General features: G+C 33.6%; 1 protein-coding gene across 3 annotated transcripts in view; it reads right to left on the reverse strand.

The window, feature by feature from the left end:
• The window catches only part of LOC149786963 (dihydrolipoyllysine-residue acetyltransferase component of pyruvate dehydrogenase complex, mitochondrial-like), a 28,385-nt gene extending 13,174 nt beyond the window's left edge, over positions 1 to 15,211 (reverse strand). Inside the window, exons 1-3 of one of the 3 annotated variants that reach the window (XM_089977515.1) lie at positions 10,901 to 15,211; positions 5,835 to 5,979; positions 293 to 373 (exon numbers count right to left, since the gene is read on the reverse strand). The gene's annotated coding sequence lies outside the window, so the exon portion shown is untranslated. The remainder of the gene's footprint in view (positions 1 to 292; positions 374 to 5,834; positions 5,980 to 10,900) is intronic. The other 2 variants (XM_089977513.1, XM_089977512.1) reach the window with 2 other exon arrangements.
• Between the last annotated feature and the right edge of the window lie 635 nt (positions 15,212 to 15,846).

Raw genomic sequence — 15,846 nt, forward strand, 5'->3', positions numbered from 1 at the left:
AAAGTGTATGACCAGGTGTTCTGAAATGAACATGAACTTAGAATTTATCTAGACTATCTTTCAGATGTAAGAAGTTACATTCATTAAATTGCTCTCACAAGATGCTGATGATAAATACATTATATTTTCTGATCATCACATAGACATGACAACATACTGATAGAAAACAAACAATAAAATAGCAATCAAATAACATGTCTATACTCTAGTACAGACTGATGACAAGGGTAGCATTGGAAAAGAAATGTATCTGACCCTTTTAATTTATATTTATTTCTTTCAGACATGCTACCTGAAATTCATGTGGAAGAAGTTTCCCCTCTCTTGCCTTTTCAGCTAGTGTCACAACATCATACTTGATCGATGAAAGACCCTGAAATTTAATTGAACTATGGTGCAACTGATATTTTCAAGTAATTTCAATGTGGTGCTATCTATTAATGACATTTACCTTCAAAAACTCTAACGTCTTTCAATACATCAAAAGAATTGGTCTACATATTCTTATCACTATCAATCACTATGATGCTCTAAACTTACAATCAAGTTCTCACACCTATTCTATGATAATTATGTCAGAGTGTGGAAGCAGTGGGACTCAAGTCAAGAAAATCCAATTATGACTCAGAGTGCTTGAGGTGGGAATCCTTAAATATCTATGAATATAGCTATATTATGTGGAACAACATATAATGTCAATGAATCTAGCTATATTATTTGTAGCAAGACATAATGTAAATGAATCAATCCTTACTATCTCTACCAATGCATAATGTCTATGGATCTAACTATATTCATTGCAACAATATATGGTCTCAGATTTTGGCTGTTATCTAATATTTTAAATCAGATTGCCATCATTTTCTTTAAGCACAAACTAGATTTAAGAAGTCTTCTGGTGACAACACTATGTTGAAAGAGCGGTCCGCCTCTTGATTGCTCCCCCCCCACCACCACCACCCAACCAGCAGCCACCCCCATTTGATGGCCAGAGACTCTTGGTACCAATAAGGTTCTTTTTAAAAGTACCCCTCAAGAACAGCCACAACTCTAACACAACAAATGGCTGGCATATAAGTGCACAAATGTTAAATATACCCATCACAAGTGGCTACATTTCATTTTAATGTGTCCAGAACCACTATTTAATCCGTATGGTAAGGCAAGTCATTGGATTATCTCTACCGATGTATGTTTCCCAATGACAGGTTTTTGCTACTGGAAAAAGTGTTGGCTAAAGTACATATACCACTAAGATTAATTTTATATTATTATCCAATATTTACAAGAAATGGGCTCAACAAAGTTTTGATAGAGTTTTGGGCTTCGCACATCTGTTGAGTTCTTCTATTTGATGATTACAACTGGACATTAATTATCAAGATCATAACATGGTCAACTTTGGCTAAACTTACATTTTGTGGATTAACACACACAGAGAAATTAACCCTCAACAAACAGGTATGAGATAAAGAAGAAAAAAATCACATGAGAGGTACATGTATCACTTTCTTAATAAGCATGACATTTCATTCACTCTACAAAACTTTCATCTGCATCATTAAATTGCAGTACTGTACAATTAGCCGCACATAAATAAATCATTACAAGACTCAAACATGTAAAGAGAGACTTGTTAGTTTAGATGAAAAGTGAATGTTATTTGAATCAACATCGGGTGTGAGGGCTGGGGATGGTGAGCATGTGGTTGTCAAACAAATTTACATTGGTAAGACTCAAATGAACAACATCATAACAGATAAGGAGAAAATTCAGTAGCAGTGAGAAAATGGAATAAAAGGAAAATTATCAAACTTCCAAGCAATATATGTACCAAAATTTACCAAACTTTAAATGAAGCTTTTGAATGGTTTTGTAGTGTGTATATGAACACCCCACTCCCATTTCATGCTTCAGTAAGGAATATGAACTATTACTGTAATGTATGTTCACTTGAAGTCTATTCGGATAGAAATAACCTTTCAATACTTAATGTTACTTTTAAATGAAGCTGTTAAATGCTTTGAAGTTTTATGGAACTCTCTTACTACATACACTACAGATACGTTTCACAAAACTTTGGTCCTCTTCTGGAAAGGCCACCAATGTTGTAAGGCCACTTTCCCTGTGCATAACGGATGGCTATACAAAATAGAGACTACTGTATACTTTGAGCATCAGCTATAACATAATTTCTAAGATGCCTGCCATGGTAGCCATACTGGACATCACATCTGCACCATAACAATTTAAAATCAACTAAACATCATAAAAAGTCTTTAAGTGAAAATCCCATGTTAATATGATCATCCGTTCAAGATGGACACTATGGAGGCCATATTAGACATCGAACTGACATTTTCATTTAAGACCAAAAATACAATGGGATGAATGTGTATGTAAAGTTTCATGGCAATCCTCTAAATAAATGAAACTACAGTTGCTTCCCAGGTATGACAAAAGAAAATGTATTTATTTAAGACACGTTTACTTCAGTAGCATTGTGTCAATTAAAAATGATCTACCTATTTATCACTATAGACAACTGGAATTATCAAACTAGCTGGAATGGCCACTGCAACTTTCACTTCTACTGTTAGACCTAATACAAAAATAGTGATTTTGGAGTTTTCTTCTGCTAAAATTCTACACAATAATAAATTCCTATTACACATATGAATATTTTCCAAACTTTAAGGTTACATATCTTTATTCCAAGGATAGTCGGTGTGTGTGTGTGTGTGTGATTTGGATTTTTAATGTAGCTTTAACAATTGTTCAGTCTTATCGCTACGACGTCTGCCGTGTGACAGTTTATAGTGATGTCTAGTACTGGGGCATCATGCCGCATATATATGGCATGATATTCCATCCAGTCACATTATCCTGACACCAGGCCGACCAGTCCTAACCCTAACCTCTTAATGCTGAGCGCCAAGCGAGTCAGGTGTTAGTACCATTTTTGTAAGTCTTTGGTATGACTCGGCCGGGGATAGAACCCACAACCTCCCGCGTCCGAGCCAGACGCTCTAACCACTAGGCCACCGGAGCAGTTATATTCCAAGGATAGGAGTTTCATCTAGATAATGAATGTCAAAATCATTTGCTATGGCAGGATGGATTTTGATATAAATATACTTCACTCAAGCCATATGAGTCATGAACTATGATAATCATCCAAATTTGACACTAATAAGAGAACTGGTCTGCAAGCCAGACTAATCAGTCTGATGGGACGTATGTTTGACACCCCTGATGTACATCATGCAAATAGTAAACTTAGGTAATGTCTCTATTATATTGTAATAACAGGATCCCCAAGTACGCAGAAAACCACTCAACTGGCTGATATTTGCTTGTTAAAAGTTTTATCTATATCATGTAAATAGTAAATTTATGTCAAGTCTCTCTTTAAAATGTAATAATAAGAGGTCCAAGAAGGCCTAAGACCACTCCCCTGACTGACATCTGCCTCACAGCAAATGAACAAGAAGTTGGTGAAGAATGATTTTGAATTTTTTTGCTGCTGGTTGTATAGTTTATGAAAAGAACTGTTTCAATGGTTCTCTACTTATTTTCTCTTCATCCATAATTTGTTATTCAATACTGAAAGGCCACTGTGCCAAGAAGCTTAGAGTATGCCAGAATACATTCTCCAATTTGTTCAAATTCAGCTGGATAGTTTTTGAGAAGTCAATTAAATGTTTCACTAATTTTAAAAATGGTGGCTATATCTGATACATCATTTCTATGAACAGAAAGTTCAAAATGCATGGATGCTTCCTATTACAATTGATATGATTTGTATTACAGTCATTTTGGAGAAGCAATGATAACATTTCTGATACAGGATTTGTATCATTTGTACAGACTTGAAATGTCTTTCTGTCAAACTTAGTCAAATATTATTCAACAGTTTTAGAAATAAATACTTTCAAGGTTTGTCTAATTTTAGTATTGGCAATCACAGCTTAAGGCATGTGAATAACATGCTTATATATCTGGTCATATTCTGTTGATCAGTTTTGAAAAATCAGTTCAAGGTTTTTCTCTTTAAAGTAATGGCGACCATATTTTATGCCATAACTGCATCTTGTGTAACATTATAAAGGCCTTCGTGTCACTAAAATATAAATTAAGATTGGTTCACTTTTTTTCAACAGATTTGGAAAAGGGAGTAATTCCCAGTTTACTTTATATTCTTTCCATTTTTTGGGAAATGACAGCTGTATCTAATGGCAGTTCTGACTGATTTGTATCAATCTGAAACATCTTCATGACAGAATGCTTTTTGTCAAATATCAGATTCTGTTAAGTAGTTTTTTAAATGTGATTTCAAGGTTTTTCCATTTTTTATAATAGCTGTCATATTTAATGGTGGATCTGCATCATTTGTTAAAATTTGACAGCGGTCAATAAAAAGATGATTCCAGTCCAATATGATCAAATTTTGTTCAGTGGCTTTTGCTATGTCATTAGAGGGGCCCGAGTGGCTGAGTGATCTAAAGCGCTCTTCGTTACGAATCACTGTCATCGCACCTCTGTCTGCGGCGGTTCGAGTCTAAGATTCAGCCAATGTGAGCATGTGAGAAAGCTTGCCAGTAGCTTCTGGTGGGTCGGTGGTTCTATCCGGGGTTTTCCCGGGTTCTTCCTCCACCATTGGCTGCCATGTATAGCCTATCGTGTGCTGAAAAATGGCGTTAAACCCCACAACAACAACAAAAGCTATGTCATTAAAAGGTTGTTTATATTTAGTAATGGTCAGTATTTACTATTATTTGTAAAATTTAAAAGACTGCCTTGACAGATTGTGTTTTCTGATATTTGTATCAATTTCTGTTCAGTGGTTATTGAGAAATCGTTAAATGGCTTTTATTGTTCATAGTAATGGCAGCTATATTAGATTGCGGATAGGCATCATTTTTACAATGTGGCTTAGTGACTTTTAAAAGGAAGTTTAAATAACAAATGCTGACATACATTTCTTTGGAGGTAACAGAGAGTAGTTCCCAATGTTAATGTGATAGGGTAAATACTTTTGAAGAAATATAATTTATATTCTTTTTTTTAAAATTCCTTTTCATAGATGAAAATGCATACTCATGCGTCTTAGTCCATCTTGTCATATAAGAATGCTTAATATGTACATACACTGACATGTGTCATAAATACTGGAATTCAAAGAATGCACTCTTATAATATATTACCTTTAGAAGCTATGTCGTTAAGATTACTTGCATGTTTCACCTCTCTGTGAAGGACCCTTATCCATAGAGGACAAGACTTTGCAATCTTTTTTTAATTTAATTTTTCTTTAAAGACATTTGTCAGTATCTATACCCACTAGTTTACAATATCAAAGAAATCCGGTAATCTATAGCTGCACCTGTCATGTACTGTGTTACCTTCTGACATCATACTGCCAATAACAACTGGTAAAAAATTTACAATATGTGAATAAATTTACCAGGAACAGACAGAAATATATGTTTTATGTCTTTCAGGGCATGCTACATTCGAGGAAGAATTCCCCAATATTATTGTGGTCAGGCAATGCATTTCAGGCAATGCATTTGGTGACAAAAGGTAATGTGTATATGATGTTGGTCAGTAAGACTTATACAATGCAATCAATTAGGTTTTGGAGGATATATATATATATATATATATATATATATATATATATATATATATATATATATACCCATATAGAGACAGATGAACAAACCTAAAGAAAATAGACAATCTGAATTGGCATAAGAATGACAGAGGGATTATACCAGAGTAATAAACTCAGAAATAAAGGAGAACGTTTCGTGTCTCTTCAAACTTACGTTGGTACGTACTGTCTAATGAATTCACCCATCCATGACGAACTGGCTTCTGGTACCTTTCTAATGGCAAGGGCTGATGCTTTGATGACAAAATCATTCACTGACAACTTCTGATTTCTTGGATAACATGTAATTAAATTCCTTCCTTAGCCCGAGGATGAAAGAGAAAACAAAGATGAATGTACACAAACTGTATAACAAAAAGCATGAGGTAAACATCACTACAGCTGCTAACATTTTGTCATTATCCATTACCACAATCTTATTCTGTACATTAATGTATTCATGTCATTATCCATTACATAGTTTTATCCTTTGAGAAAATTTTCTCAATATATGAGATTTCTCAAAGGCAACAATTGCCATATTTGATCCTGCATTATGTTAATTTCACCAGACTGAGTGTAAGTTTTACCATTTTCTGGGATGAAAACAGCCTCCCAAAAAAGCCCGTACATTTTCCATGCATTTCCAGGGCACATGTAAAGTGAGGAATTTCACAAGTAACTGAAGACATGCACAACAATTTCAAAATTGGCGAAATATGTAAGAAAAGATTAACTATTGTTATTATTTATTAACTTGAATACTCTTCAATTGTTTTCACAAGTCACTTGTCAATAGCTGTTGATACCGCTTCTTTCATCTTGAATGAAACTGTTTACCGGAGGGCATGTGGCACCTGCTGTGAGGTAAAAAATATGTGTGTTTCCTAATGCACTGGTTTTAAACTTAGGGAAGGTAGTTTTCTTCTATAAAACATTATACTGCATATATATATATATATATATATATATATATAGTACTAAACAATTCAATTACTAGGCTATTGTACGACTTAACAAGTCACATGGTCGGTGGTTGTTTCCAGTGTTTTCCGGGTTCTTCCTCCACCATTAATACTGGCCGCCATGTATAGCCTATCGTGCTGAAAAATGGCGTTAAACCCCACAACAACAACAACAATAACAAGTCACATGTGTCACATATGCACGCTGGGAGTGCTCACCAGTTATCATGTACTTTTGAGAGAGTGACGTATGCAAGGTGAGTTGTTTGCATTTAAAACATGCACAATTGAGAGAATGTTGGCATCCCTCTATGGTGGCGCTATACAGTTTCGCATTTTGCATAGGGTTAGGAATTTAAAGAAAAAGAATGTCCCCGGCTTTCCTCACTGGTTATACTGGCTATTTAAAAAAGACCTTGTATATCTTAGGTATAATGCAAAGAACCTTTAATTCCCTTTATTTTGGTGTATGATTGATGGGTGTACTATGGGTTATAGAGTATACAGCTTGGCCTTACTTCAAAATGTGCACCTTTCAAAAAAGTGCTAGCTCTACTTGGTCATTTTCACTTCCTGAACTTCAGAGGTCAATTGTATAAAAAAGAGCCGATAACTTTTTTTTACATTTTATATATTTGGTAATTCATTCATTGCACTTTCAGAAGCTGGTATTGTCTAGTCTGGCAAAATTCATTTTCCCTATTTTAATAGCTGCTATGTATAGTGTACTTTAGACTAATTCAGACTGATTTTTTAACACAAGGGAGCAGTCATTTTAGTTAGCAGTGTGCTTAAATCATGTAAAATTTCCAAAAGTACAATATCCAAAAGAAATATCATCCACATTACATTAATGTAGCATAGAGGTATGCAAACGTTCTCTCCACTGTGCATGTTTTAAATGCGAACTACTTCACCTTACATACGTCACTCTCTCAAAAGTACATATTATCTGGTAAGCGCCACCATAAAGAAGATGTAGGTATTATTTTTTATGATTTAATTATGTTTATATGGCTGAAACATTTAAGTCGCAAGCATCAAAACAATCCTTATGAATAATTCTCCTGCCTTTTTCCCCACAGAACAGTATTTATGAGAGTCAGAGTCTCTAATAAGTCCAGCCTACCCCCCCCCCATGATAAAAGTGAGCTATTTTAAGAATGCACATTACATTTTGTAAACATAGCAACCAATGTTATGCTGAATGACAGGAACATGAAACTAGCCAGAATTATTTCTGAGATATCAACAATGAATTTTACAATTAGAAAAGGGAGGTAACTCATCAGCTTCATAAAGGTCAAAGGTCAAAGTGTAAAATATTTGCCTATTGTTTAATATGGAAGAAGCGAATTCACTTTCTCTTCATTTATTTTTTTATTTCATTGCAAATAAATGAAAAGAAACATTTTCACCATATATTTCTGTCACTTATTGCAACAGTTTTAAATTTAAGTTGACTCTATTCCTATATTCTAAGTCTTCTAATTTCCCCATAATTAAGGTCACTACTCACACAAATATACCTCATGGCAAATTATGTAAGCAAGAGAAAAATGATCATAATTAGCTTATTTTCATGCTTAAATGCAATATGAATGTACCATTTTATTCAGAACATCATACATAATTATATGAAAATAAAAAAAAATAATTGCAAACATTTTTTTAATTTCTTTAGGGTGGCGCTATACAGTTTCGCATTTTGCATAGGGTTAGGAATTTAAAGAAAAAGAATGTCCCCGGCTTTCCTCACTGGTTATACTGGCTATTTAAAAAAGACCTTGTATATCTTAGGTATAATGCAAAGAACCTTTAATTCCCTTTATTTTGGTGTATGATTGATGGGTGTACTATGGGTTATAAAGTATACAGCTTGGCCTTACTTCAAATGTGCACCTTTCAAAAAAGTGCTAGCTCTACTTGGTCATTTTCACTTCCTGAACTTCAGAGGTCAATTGTATAAAAAAGAGCCGATAACTTTTTTTACATTTTATATATTTGGTAATTCATTCATTGCACTTTCAGAAGCTGGTATTGTCTAGTCTGGCAAAATTCATTTTCCCTATTTTAATAGCTGCTATGTATAGTGTACTTTAGACTAATTCAGACTGATTTTTTAACACAAGGGAGCAGTCATTTTAGTTAGCAGTGTGCTTAAATCATGTAAAATTTCCAAAAGTACAATATCCAAAAGAAATATCATCCACATTACATTAATGTAGCATAGAGGTATGCAAACGTTCTCTCCACTGTGCATGTTTTAAATGCGAACTACTTCACCTTACATACGTCACTTTCTCAAAAGTACATATTATCTGGTGAGCGCCACCTATGCTGTTTTAATGTAATATGGCTGACATTTCTTTGGATAGTGTACGTTTGGAAATTGTACATGATCTAAGCATTCTGGTAACTAAAATGACTGCTCCCTTGAGCTAAAAAACATCAGAATGAATTAGTCTAAAGTACACTATCCGTAGAAGCTATTAAAATAGAAAAAAATGAATTTTGCCAGACTAGACAATACCAGCTTCTGAAAGTGCAATTAATGAATTACCAAATATATAAAATGTAAAAAAAGTTATCAGCTCTTTTTATACAATTTACCTCAGGTTCAGGAAGTAAAAATGATTAAGTGGAGCTAGCACTTTTTTGAAAGGTGCACATCTGGAGTAAGGCCAAGCTGTATACCTAACAACCCATATGACAGCCATCAGTCATACATCAAAATGAAAGGAATGAAAGGTTCTATGAACTATACCCAAGATATACAAGGTCTTTTTTAAATAGCCAGTATAACCAGTGAGGAAAGCCAGGGAAATTCTTTGTCTTTACAATTCTAACCCAATGCAAAATAGGAGACTGCTGAGTGCCACCATTTACTCATTTTTAATTAAATATAAATTTTTCTTTTAAAATTTAACACTACTTTTCTTTAACCCAAGTCTAATCAATCCTGATTATTGAATGCTCTGCACTTTAGCTGTCATGAAACTTCCAGACCAAAATTATGTATCACTATGGACTTTTACAATGGTGGCCAAGTAATAAACTTGTGTCAAAGTAAGAGCATGTAACTGGTATTGATAAAGGTTATGACGAGAATGAGTATCCAGTTACTGCAACCGTGTGTGGTATTTATGTGATAAATGAGCACGCGTCTGATCACGTAATGCGATTGCGTGATAGTGTGATCAAGTATTATCGAGCATTTTACAAACGTTCTTGATTGACTGAATATCAAGTGAAAATTATTCAGCAACAGAACCAGCATGTTTATCGCTACGGTGCAACACTCCCAGATTTTGCATTGTTGGAGTATGCACTCAAAATGCCCTATCACTGATAAGATTTTTATTTTATTGATATGAAACTGACCAAATATATCTTATAATTAAATTCTTAAACAGCAATTGTTATTTACTAAATTGTGATTTCAGATCAATGTATATATGTACAAGAACACTGTAATGAACATGCACTATTGGTTTTAAGAGTAACATAAAATTTCAACTTGGTATGACTCATGATTATGCTATTTCATGCAAAAATGTTAAGGGGCGTGTGATAAAAAGGCAAAGAAAGTCTTCAGAAGTACATGGAACATAGAAAAAGTGAATTTATTCTTGAAGCTGAATGTTCACAGCACATTTATATATAGCCATATGTAAAAAATATGCAACTTTAAGCATGAAATAACATGAGGTCAAGAATTTTCAAAAACTGCCAAAGACCAATATTAAAAATGGTGGAAGGTACATGTGTTTGAATGCTTCCTGTGAATTTATTTGAAAAGATATCATAAAGATGGGTTCATTTTTTTAAATCTGCACACTTAATTTATGCAGAAAACATTCCATTTTAATATATTCTATAATTACGAAAAAATAAATAAATGACAAAAGAACAAATAAAACTAAACATGAACATTTTAATTTTAATACCAGTGTCTCTAGATAAGAATCGTACCTAGAACAGATGACCTGACATTGATAATATCTCAGTGATCACAATCACATACATATTATCAATACGTATAGTATCACCGAGTCAGTGAGTGACTCCCGTCGAGTCTCTAACCTCAAAAATATATTACACAACAAACGTTGTACAAATATTTTGTAATAAGTTTGGTATAACAAATGACAGTACGTCTGTATAATCCGATTCCTTGCTATAACTGTCTGTCTGTTCATACAATCAAGTTTTCGTGTGTTTTTTGAACCCAAATTATGTGGTATTGTTGTCATTGTTTACATTTTGTACGTACCCATGTGCCGGGAAGAGTTACCGTTCTTGCACGCTGGGGTGACCTTTGAAAAAGAAGTAATTCGTGGGTTTTCCGCAAATATTCGCACACATTTTACCATTATTCTCGTAAAAGAATCCAAAGTATTTAAAAATACGCGTAGGTGAGCGTATATGTTCGTTGGTGTAGTTTTTCAACGTTTTGAAAAATTGGGTTTTCGTTTTTTTTCGCAGAAGAAGTTGTAGAAATGGCCCAATGTCATATACGCTAAATATAGACATTTGACCTTTCAACCATAATACCTTCGGATGTAATAATATCGGCTTTTTACATATTAAAGCGGAGAAAGTACCGGGTGTAATGAGGTTGACGTTTTGAGAAAACGTTAATCTTGATCGCCAGTGCCCTCTAGCGGCGTTCCCTGTTGCTAATTAGAGACATATCATTTATGAATGAATGTGATAAACACCGACGTTGTTGCGTTACTGAGCAGATGAAACTCAACACAAGCCTGTTTGCCTGAATTGAAGTTTTTAGCAAAATGCACAATCAGATTCTATCACGGTTAAGTTTTCCAAGCCATCACCGACATTGTTACATATAATCTCCCCCGAGAATAATCAAAACACCTATGACATCTATGTAACTCCGCAGTATGCACGGATCCGGAAACTCATCCACGACAACGACAGCGCCAATATGCTAATGATATTTAACGGACGCACGCATTAATAACATCTATGGCAGTCTGGCGCATGGATCAAAGTCGTTTCCAACACTTCTTTGCATATACATTGGCGATCCCGAACTTATATATCCATGTGTTATTCGCGTTGACATACACACCTGGTCGAGAAAAGCAAATGACAATGAGATCTAAAGAGAAAAGAGAATGGCGTTTACGGACTCACGATGATGATCATGTCATGATTAACATCAAATATAGGAAAATTTCACCATGGAGTAAACGTCTGTTATTGAACCACCCACCGGTCATTTTTTGTGTGGCCAGCTTTCATGCAGCAAGTCAACTCTATAATTATAATATCACTATAAAGAGTATCATCTCATATATGATTTGCATATCTTTGTTACATACACATTTTTGCAGAGACAATGCCCAGAATTATTTGCTCATGACTTATGCGATTCCAGTCTGATTTGTGGGACATTTTATGTGATAAAAATTGTCAATCCGACTAAAACGAAATCTCTGACAACCAAAAGCAGACAGACACCGGCATATTTTGTGGACTTAAAGATATATTACAAATATAACATATATGAATGGGAACAACATAGTTTGTTATATATCGTGTCTAAAGATAATACTCCCTAGCAGATGATTTGCTTCGCTAAATATAATTGGACCTGGTATTTCCATGGTCACCAGACAATGAAACCGCATTTTTGCCTGCTACATCTACTTATTAAGAGTAAGTCCATATTGTAATCCCATTGAAACACTTTCAAGGTGTAACTTAAAATTTTTACTTTCGTTTATCATAGAAATGGCCAAATATTTGATGATCTAGTTGCACCCATTACATGTATTTTCCTTTTACATTATTTTTTATTTGTTGTCATTAGTGTCATTAGAAAAATAATATACTTCTTGTTATGCATATTTAATATATTTTGTGTGTTTGACCTTTGTCCCTGATTGAAGGTGATCGTGCCTGCTTAATATGCAAGAACAACGCGCTGAATGTAATACTAACTTCTCACTGAACAAATGAAAATAAGTTATAAATAAATGCAGTAAGTCATTTACTTTGGACCAATGAGAGGACAGTATTCCAATCAGCAGGGTACCTCTTGCATATTAAGTTGGTGGTTTGACTAAACTTTGCCATTATTCATAGATCCAGAGACATCATTATATAACATAAGTGAAAATTCCCAACGCTCGTATTTTTATGGATTTTTGCCATTATCTAGCTACGATAATCCATGGTGGGTGGGGGGACTTGGGTAGCCATTTGGACATTTTTATATTAAATAATAATCGATTTTTTGAACATTATAATAGGTTTAAGAAACAACAACAGCAATGCATTAAATACGCTGCAATATGTGTGCATCGTAACCGACAAATTTAACATATAGGCCTAGTGCTAACTGGCTATTACAACTATGTATCTTTGATATTATGAACACTGTAGATGGATCCCAAGGAAAGGGTAAACATACAGTTACGAAGAACTAGATTACTATAGGTTACTTGGTATAAGTTCAGTTTTAATGTTTTTGTCCAGCACGTTTTTCTCTTTCAATCCAGATTTTTTTTATTTATTTTGTCCCCTAGATTACTATAGGTTACTTGGTACAAGTTCAGTTTTGATGTTTTTGTCTGGCACGTTTTTCTCTCTCAATCCAGATTTGTTATTTATTTTGTCCCTTATGCATGAGAGGGAAGAGGGGAATGGAAATAAGAAAGGATTCCGATGAAATGGTGTGCATTTTAATTTCATTTAGAAAACAGGGACTATTAATACTTTTTATCGTTATTTTCATATGCCAGTTTTGATTAATGAATGAGTAGAAATTCACCATTCATCTATAGGCATGCATTTGCATGACTGTTTATATATATGAATTATTGTGCCATGGGTGGATCACAATTTGATATACCAATACTATTGGTATATCAATTTACTTTATACTAACACTTTAAATGTCATGTTAATTTTAATGTATGCGGCATATATATATACTAACTATATATATGCAATGCTTTCCAAATGTATTCCAGTTTTCCATTCAATTTCCTAAATGTAAACTATTTGGGCAAAAATACCTGTTCCCCTTGTATAGACTCCATGAAAACGTTGTCCATTTCTTCTGTCATTTTTCCCAATTTCACGTCATTTCAATATGTCTTAATATTTTCCTCCTGGATTTTTTTGATTTATAAAGTAGTTGATATTGTGCCCTTACACTTTCTAACACTTCATTTTTTTGCTGCTGATTACTCTTTACCCTTCTCTTACTCTATGTTATTTTCCTTTCCCCTTCGTATTTCTTTCCTCTTGCATAGTCCCTCTGCTTTCTCGTAAATGTCACCATATTTCCCTGCCCTAGGTGTTCTACCTTGTAATTCTTCCAGTTATATGTTTCTCAGTTCTTGCGCTGCCTTACGCCTAATGCCATTCTCTATCATACTTGTATCTAACACTTCATTAAATTCATAGTTGTTATTGTTTCTTCCCTCATCTTACAATACTGTTATCTTTTTTATTTTCCTTTTTAGATTGTCCCATGCTCTCATTACCTTTATTTGTTCGTTTCTCATTAATCTCCTGAGTTCTATTTTTGTCATTTCTAGGTATTCAGAATCTTTCAATATACATGTATTGTTATTAATTTTCCATAATACCTGGTTCCATTTCTCTTTTCCATCCATTTCTGTTTAAAGTTCTATTATATTATAGTCCATTATTTTGTTTTCGTTTATAACATTGTCATGGACGTGTTTTTGTCCTATTTAGCCAATTCAGAGAACAAAGAAAGCAACTAATGCCCAAGCACTTTACGAGACCAAACGTACCAAAGTTTACAGAAATATTAGGTTTTCAGAAACTTGATATTTTAAAAAATCTTTTTAAAATGATTGATATCATTTTATCAAAATTTCATTAATTTCATCTCTTCTCGATGTGTTTATTTTTCTTTTTTATTTCTTTCTTTATTTTTAATTTTTTGCAGGAAGATAAAATTACTATATGTTCATCATGCTCAAGTAACGAGGTTGCTAGATATGAATTTGTGTTCTATATTTAGGAACTTACACCCTGTCTTCACGAATATACTAATATCTATGTACATGTAACTAAGTTTCAACATGATCTTATTCTACTGACGTAATGACTGTAATAATGTAACAATGATGTCAATCTGATTTAAGTTGCATTTACTGTGAGAAATAATATATTGTCCATGGCTGATGTACACACATTCAAAGTTAGATACTATTATATTTTCCGCATTTGTTGCATATTGTAACCTGAGTGTAATAAAGAATTTGTTGCTGTCGCTGTCATTGTCAATTATTCACGCTTTATTGTTGAATGGCCCTTTTATGACCTATAGCTGTTACCCACATAGTTGCCGCAATATCTTTCAAATGAGTTGTAACAGCTTCACCGCTCGTTGCAAGCTTTCATAAAAAATTATTGTAAATGCTTTACAAACACAAAAGTAGTTCAATCAATGAGAGTTATACTATCATTCGCTCAAAAACAATATTGTGTGAACGCTGGATTCTTTGATACCATATCAAAGTAGTTAACATATCATCTTATTGTGGGAATGAGTTGCGTTTAGAATCATGTCGTTTCTATTTAATTCTTACAGTGTAATGTTTATTTCATTCCTTGGTCTTATCATGTTTCTCCTTGTTTTACACAATTCGAATGCTGATTGACTAGTGGCATACTTGTTTGTAAGGACATGTAATGCTTGATATAGATACTGCGACAGAAAATGTTTCCAATTCACTCATGGAATATTTTGTTATATTTACTCAAGCAAATGTACATTGTGATTTTGCTATATATTTTTAAAGGCAAACACCCTCGATTTGCAGGGCACGATTTGTTTCATTTTCAAACTTATACAGTAATTTAGCAGAGTGAGTGTTCACAAAATTAAAATATAATACAAATATCAGTTTTTGAACCGTGTCTCTTGTCAAATTAATAATTGTTTTGAACAAAAATTAATTTTTAATTTCGATAATATATTTCTTGTGTGCATGGATTCAATGAGTATTGATTGATATTCAATTGGAACTTCATACATTTGGACAAGTAATAGAAATGTTAGAACGTTTTGGGATTTTATTTAAATTACTGTTCTTTTTAAATGTTTACTTTTTATTCTAGGGAAATAAATTATTGATTGAATGTTACAAATCTTATTGGTCTTCGCTCTTTTCTGATACTTTGTTTAACACCATAGAATCA

The sequence above is a fragment of the Sinohyriopsis cumingii genome, chromosome 12 (genome assembly GCF_028554795.1).
Source record: "Sinohyriopsis cumingii isolate HCF-2022 chromosome 12, ASM2855479v2, whole genome shotgun sequence".
Lineage (NCBI taxonomy): Eukaryota > Metazoa > Mollusca > Bivalvia > Unionida > Unionidae > Sinohyriopsis > Sinohyriopsis cumingii.